The following is an 8,144-nucleotide window of genomic DNA, read 5'->3' as shown; positions in this document are numbered from 1 at the left end:
ATGAGGACAGGACCAGAGAAAATTTTGATATCTCCTCTATGTTCCTAGCTGTAGTATTTCATTTCGAACCCAATAGGGAGTTCATCAAGGAATTATGTTTATAGGTTTTTAAGCATAGTATTTTGATAGAGCTCAACTGGGTAATGGTTAATGTTGGTACTAATATTCTGGCCCTGAAGCCAAGGCATTATGACATTCTAATATGGAACAACTGCCAGGTCCCTCAACTCCCAATACTAATTCATAACAACCCTGCGGAGTTTGCCAATATGCGGCCCATCATCCGGAGGAATATCAACTTCCTCATGTGGTGGTTTAATGTGAAAACACCTCCCTACAGTCACTGGCTGGCAATATACCTTCAGGACGAAGGACTTAACATGGACTTGGCAGTCGAGGTGGAGAATTTGAAATCCTCTATCTCATCAAAGGGCTCACCTCCAGATAAAGAAAAGTCTCGAGGGAAAGGGCTTGCCTCTTGAGTAAGATGTTGTTGTGACAATCTGCTAATCTAAGCTAAGCTAATCTATATAAAAGACTCTTATACTTTACTTTATCTAAATAGGAGATGACTTGCATTTTGAATTTATATACGTTTTGCAAATAGTTTAAAGAAATTAGATGCTTAAGATAACTACTATTTTATGCAATACCTATTTTAGTTGCTTCCACATATTCATATCTTCAATTTTAGGACATAGAGAGGATGCAAACTTTTTGCTACAAGGTTTATTAATGGAGTATCTATCTCAACATAAATATAAACACATAGATGCAGGGGTGTCCATATAATGCAATGCAGAGATATTTACACATATGTATTTATGTGGCTATAAGTATGAAGTTGTAAATACTTATAGTTAATATTTCATCTTCATGCATCTGAGATCCTTTCAATGGGGCACATTGGGTTTCTTTCCCCTTGATGTTCTTTCCCAAGCAGCTTATCTTTAACTCCTTCGATATATTGACCATGACTGTAATGGCCCTGGTTCATTTTATATTTACATTATTGTGATTACTATAGTAGAATGCAGGTTTTCAAGGGCAACCTAAATCTGGGTACTTTAAGTACACTTAACTCTAGGTCCTAGATGGAGCTGGTGAGGAAGAAGTTAACAGGTTATCCTAACTTTGAGTTTGCAAGAAAGTATTTCTTTGTGTTTGCAGGATCCAGAATCTAGCTCGTTCATCTACCCACGGTTAATGATTGAAAGAAATCCTTGGTCTCTCCAATTTCTTCTTACCACCTAAAGGACTCTCGCCTATAATATGGAGCCTCAATGTAGAGTTCATGTTTTAATTTTTGATAGAAAGATGTATTTTTTCAAAGTTTGTTATTGTGATCCCTTAAGAAGTCAGATATCTGGCTATCAGGGACATGTAAATTATTCCAGGATTTTCCTTGGGCAAGATCGAAGGTTTTCTTTGTTCGGTTCTTTCCTAATGGTGCCCATACTGAACCAAATTTGTAATTATTTTTTCTAAATTAATAAAATTTACAACCTTGACCCATTATGGAGAAAATATATATATATATATATATGTAAAAAAAAAAAATCAATTAACTAATATAAATACAAGAGAATAGTTGGAAAAATATGTATTTGTATACTAAAATGAATTTAGAATTTAAAAGTAAGAATACAAGTGCTTAACTCTTTGTGTAATAATATAGACAACTTAGGCTTTTGTTATCATATCTACGATTTTGGAGCTTTGATAATTGATAAAATGATGCACTAGCAAGGTCCAAAACTACGTGTGAGGCCTCAAGTTGGAAAATCATGGCGTTTTATTGGTAATTTCTAATCTTCCAAACCCTGATAGTGGTACTCATTTCATATTTGTAAATATTGTCAATTGACACTCATTGGAATCATATGTCCTCATTGATGGCAACAAGATTCTATTGAAGGCATATACCGATACTTGGAGGCATACACCAACATCCATCATTTCAATTAAGCCAACATCGGTCTGGATCCGGAAGGTTTAATTGTAAAATCATTTTGTAATTATTGTATTGGGCCGACATTGTATATCTTTTGTATTGTAAGCCGACATAAGGCATATTGTATGTAAGGGTATATAAGTCAGTTTGTTAGGTCATTTTGAGTATGAGTGATAGAGGTGAATAATAGAAGAAATGTGTGATGTGAAGGATATGTATGAAGCTCATTTTGTATGAAAATATAATATATCATGCTATGATCAATAGATGGTTGTAAAGAATTCTTGGAGAAAGAGGAGATACCAGTAGAAGGTTCAGGGTTTATGAATTGGTACAAAATAGAGCTATAACCGAAACTCTTTTTGGCATTACAGATGCATTTTGTGAGTTCATCAGTACTATTTTATTTCAGTAGAAGCTTGTAGTTAGTGAGACTCTTTTGTGTTGGGAAATGTGCTCTAGGCAATGTGCCTTCCTACATGTCTAGGCCCCCATGCTATGTAATATCTTTCATATGGCCAATGAACTGATATTGTGGGTCACAAATCCCATTGTGGTTTTTCCTCTTTGAGGCTTTCGACGTATAAATTCTATGTTTTATGGTGTTCATTCATGTGGTTGGTTTATTTGGTTCATGTTATATGTGTCTTCATTTACCGGTTTATATGTGTATGTTATAAAAGGTTAAAATCTTGTCATTGGAAGAACACTGATTCACCCCCCCCCCCCCTCTCTCAGTGTTCTTGGGTTCATTGTATTCCAACAATTGGTATCAGAGCTTGGTACCTCGGAAGAAGTTTAACAGCTAGAGGAAGATCCTGAAACTGGAATCATTGAACATGGCTATGGAGAAGCAACTTGAGATGGCACTTAAGGACTATGATGTTGAAAGGATGGAGAACCTGAAACTGCAAGATGAATTGAATTCTCCTAATGAATTCATTCTTATTCTGCAAGAAAGGTTATCATCTGCTCAAGCTAAGAGAAAGGAACTTTTAAAAAACCAGGGTGATGAAGAGAAGAATGTACTTAACGAACAATGCCAAAAGTTGAGTCAAGCAAACATGCTCATCAAGAATGAAATTCAAGACCTAACTATGAGGTTGTCAAAAGAAATTGAGGACAGAAAGAAAAAGGAAGAAAATCTTGTTATATCTCTAAAGAACAAATTTGATGAATGTGGCAGATTAACTAATGAGAATAATCTATTGAGAACTGATTTGGTACACTCCTGGAATAATGAACAAGAGCTTGAAAGACAAATAACAACTCTGAGAGATGATCTGACTACTTCAAGTGAGTATAAAGAAAAATTCAAGATTAGGTGCTGCACAGTTGGATGACTTATTGAAAAGACAAAAGCAGAGTGAAGATTCTAGAGAACTTAGATTTGTACAAGCTGAAAGCTCCAGTACTACAAATGAAGATCAAACAATCAATATGCAGAACTCATCAGACCAGAGGAAACCTATGGCATGAAACTATGAAACTGACATCCGGTAGAGCACATCGCTAAGCATTTATGACAATGATGAATTAAGGTTTACTCACTGATAAAAATGGAAAATGGACTCATTTTCCCTCACCTAGCACTCAAGAAAACTAGTTCAAAGAAAAGGCGAATCACAGGTTAACAAGAGCAAGTAGAGGCATTCCAAAGAATTTCTGGCAGCCATCTGAGAAGTAATCAAAACCCTTCAACTGGGGACTATTTGCCTGGTATTTATTTGAAATGGCATCCAGATCATCATCTGCTACTACTTTTATTGCAAATCCCACTGTTGTTGAGGTCAAGGATAGGATTAGGCCTGTTTTCAAGGAAGTTCCCGGAATTACTATGAAGGAAGATTCTACTGGCATGTTTTTGAGGGTTCCCAATGGCGTGGTCTATATAGAAGATGTCAGGGACTATATTCACTGCACCTTGGAGGGTTTAGGCATTGAGGAAATTATGGGGATGTATCAATCTATGATACTAGTTAGCTCTGGTACTATCAAACTGGAATATCAAATCATTGAGGATCTAGGGTTAACCGGAATCCTGTACATTCTGGAATTCAAGGATGAAGTGATCAGATATGTTCTAAGAAGGGTCCATAATGAATTGATCTGGTTCGACTGACCCCACATGATTACCAAAGAAGCTATTCAAGCAGTCACCATGTTACCTAAAGTTGCCCAAGAACCAAGAAAGAATATTTCCACCAATTTGGTTGAGAAGCTCATCGATGTAGCCCATGATGGAAGATTTATGAGGGTCAACACCATCAAAGACACTGACGTGAAATTTTCCAGCACGATAATCGGCTACAAGGTAACTCAATCAAGTCGATTGAACTCTATTTATAGTTCTTGCATCCATGTTTCTTATCAGATGATAAAGAATAATGAGAAGTATAATTTGTGTGAATGGTTGAGGAGTTATTTAATGATTGATCTTGGCAAAATTAAAGGGTTAAGAAAGGAACATTCAAGTTTAGCAATCTGATTGTCTTCTTGATGTTATACTTCATGAATGAGATACCGGGTTTGGAAAAGAAGCATTAGGCACATGACATATCGATAGGTATGCAGATCAGAGAAGAAATCATCGGTCTTGGCAGCAATAAGGATGAGAAGCTATGGGGCTACTTCAAAACTTTCCAGGAAAACATGAGATTGAGGGAAAGAATTTCCAAACACATTGTGGAGGAATACTCCACTAATATTTGCTTTATGGTCAAAATAGATGAGACAACGATTCAAGCAGTGGAACCCAGAACTATATGGGTTACTGAATTAGGTTATGAGGTAGATGAAATCATTTTGGATTTATATGCTAAAATGTTGATTGATGCTCCTTTGGATGATAGATGAACACTTTGGCATTGTACAAGAAAAGACTCTTGAAGTAAAAACTAGTTTCAACCGGAAAAGAAGAGAAAAGAAGATAGACAAATGTTTGCATTTGTTCAGAATGTAATACACAAGATAGATACACAACTAGGTTCTAGATCTAAACTGGTAGATCAACCAGTAGCAGCAAGTTCTCCTGAGGTGAAGAAGCCCGAGACTTTCATTTCTTCTATCACTTCTTCTGATCTAGAGGATAATTAACCTCTTGCATTCAGAAGGGTACAAAGGAAGAAAGCTAAAAAGCCTCCAATAGAGGAGAAGAAGGTGGAACCTAGGAGGAAGCTAGTTAGAAAGGTAACAACTACACCCATACCCTAGGCAAGGAAACCTACTCAGAAGAGGCAGCCTACTCAATCCACTCCCATAACTCCCAACAAGAAGAAAAAGAGTAATGAAGCGACTGAATCTGGTAAAATAACTTGTGTTGAGTTAATTGATCAGATAACTAAAGATGAAATGTTGAAAAATGTGTTGAAATTATATGAAGAATTAGAAAATAATGAGCAAAATGAAATAGAAGAACCTATCTTGTTATATCTAGACATATATAAGAAGGATTTCATAGAGATTTTAAAATAAATTCCCTTATCATTGTACAATAATTTAGATGAAAGGAGATTAGATGCAATTAGAAGGGACAAAGAAATCAAAGAAGTTGAACTTTTGAATATGTGTGGCTCTATAAATAATGAGGAAATGAAAAGATGTATAGATGTTTCTAACAAAACATTCGTAGCAACAAAACCTAACAAATAGGCCTAATGATGGGTAGAGTAAATGAGATAGTAAATGAGACCAAAGATGGTTGGACAAAATTATTCCAAAAGAATCTTGATTTTCTCACCTCTTAAGAAGATTTTGCTAAGGAAACTTCTCCCACCATCCCGAACAAATCTAAAGGGAAAGGAATTTTGAATGAACCGACAGTTAAACCCAAAACTAATGAGAGTGTACAGACTAAACCAACGGAGACTACATTTATACAATCCGGGCAAGATAATTTATAGGTAATGTATAGGTTACATATAATATTGTGGATAATACTCCACCGGCAGTAACTAATACTACACCAAGTGGTGAAGCCACCGGTGCACTAGAGGAGGAGAAAAGAGATTCATCGATAGAGGACAAGGAAGATAAGGAAAAGGAGACTGAACCGACAATACTTTCTCCTACAAAATATTTGGCAATTGACACTTCTCAAGTTGAGAAGAAATCAATTACAAAGATGAGTCCCACAGAGCTAATGATGATGGCTACTCAAAAGATAATGACAGAGGGATCTGGAGAGAAAGGACAATAGATCAATCAATAAGAGTTTTGCATAGATTAATTCCTGATTGTATGATTGAAAATAAAGCAAGTTCTTCTGGCAAGCTTAAGGTATTAACATAACACATATCTAAAAACTTTCAGTCATTGCAACAAATTTTAAACAAGAAAGCACTTAAAAGATTTACTCTGGCCAAGAAAGCAACTTTTCACTAGATTATTGAGACAGAGAAGAGGAAGTTTGAAGTGAAAGTTGTACTCATCGAAGATTCTTTGAAACAATGTGCTAACATCTACAGGGTCTATTGTAATATACAAATTCTTATAGCTAATGTAGATCAGAGGTTAAAGGAATTACGTGAAAAGATAGCTAATATTTTTAATTCTTTTGATGGACTAACTTCACTTACAACTTCCATTGATGGACAAATTTTGACTTTGGAGAACCAAGTTTTTGCTTTTGAAAAGGAAAGAGACAAGATCATTTAGAGAGCAAGGAGTCTTAGGGGTTTGGTGACTCCAAGATTGGATTCACTTGGTGTACATGAGATAATGTATGGATATGCTTGCAAAACCCACACCGATAGAAGTGAGTGAGAAAGAAACACTAGCACATTTACTGAGTGGACTTGTATCCATTTCTGAGACATTCAAAACTGGCTGGGATACCTATGTACAGTTGCTAGAAAAGCCTTACCCAAAAATTTTGAGATTAGTCAAGCTCGGGTAAAGTATCTGTAACTATTATGTAATTCTTTCACCAGTCTTTGGAATTGATGTCAAAGTGGGAGTATATGTATGTGCACAATATGTATGTAATCCTAAAGGGAGGATAGGCAGAGTATATTGCTGACAGGGTCAATCAGCTCAGGGGGAGCATGATTCATTTTTCAGTGGAAGTGGTAGGGAATCCATTTTTCACATGAGTGTTGCCATCAATACCAAAGGGGGAGATTGTTGGAAATTGACATTCATTGTAATCATGTGTTGTCATTTATGGCAACAAGATTCTATTGAAGGCATATACCGACACTTGGAGGCATACACCGATAGATACTGGCATTGAGTATTCACGGTGATCATCACCAACACTGGCACCGACATCCAACATTTCAATGAAGCTGACATTAGTCTGGATTCAAAAGGTTTTATTGTAAAATTATTTTGTAATTATTGTATTGGGCCGACATTGTATATCTTTTGTATTGTAAGCCAACATAAGGCATATTATTTGTAAGGGTATATAAGTCAGTCTGTTAGGTCATTTTGAGCATCAATGATAGAGGAGAATAATAGCATAATTGTGTTATGTGAAGGATATGTATGAAGGTCTTTTTGTATGCGAATGTAATATCATGCTATGAGCAGTAGATGGTTGTAAAGCATTCTTGGAGGAACAAGAGATACCGATAGAAGGTTCAGAGTTTATGAACTGGTACAGAACAAAGCTATAACCGAAACTCTTTTTGGAATTGCAGATGCATTTTGTGAGTTCATCGGTACTGTTTTATTTCAGCAGAAGCTTGTAGTCAATGAGACTCTTTTGTGTTGAGCAGTGTGCTCTAGGCAATGTGCCTTCCTAGGAATTGGGAAGTCAAGGGTTCTAACCACTTGACACCCTTTTATTGGATCTCCCACTGATTTATCAACCCAAAGAAATGCACACCACATTTTTTGGCAAGAAAGATGCATGGCCTAGTGACAGTGCATGAGGATGGGTATCGGGAGGTCCTAGGTTCAAACCTCCCAATCCAATTTTCGGCTCATCGGTCCAAGATAGGGGGAGACTCCCACAATGAAATCTGCCTGGATCATTACTTGAATATTTAAGGAGTATAATCAAATAAAGGTATAAAAATGCTAAACTAAAAATTTTCCACCTTAGATATATAAGAAATAAAATTTTAACATATAGAGGTAAATATAAAAAATTAAGGGTATCATTTAAAATTTACTTACATCTATTAGCTTTCTCATATATAATTTTTTTTGAGCTAGTCTTGAGATATGCAACACATCATTA

This window comes from Cryptomeria japonica, chromosome 9 (genome assembly GCF_030272615.1).
Source record: "Cryptomeria japonica chromosome 9, Sugi_1.0, whole genome shotgun sequence".
Taxonomy (NCBI): Eukaryota; Viridiplantae; Streptophyta; class Pinopsida; order Cupressales; family Cupressaceae; genus Cryptomeria; species Cryptomeria japonica.
This window is presented reverse-complemented; position numbering follows the sequence as displayed.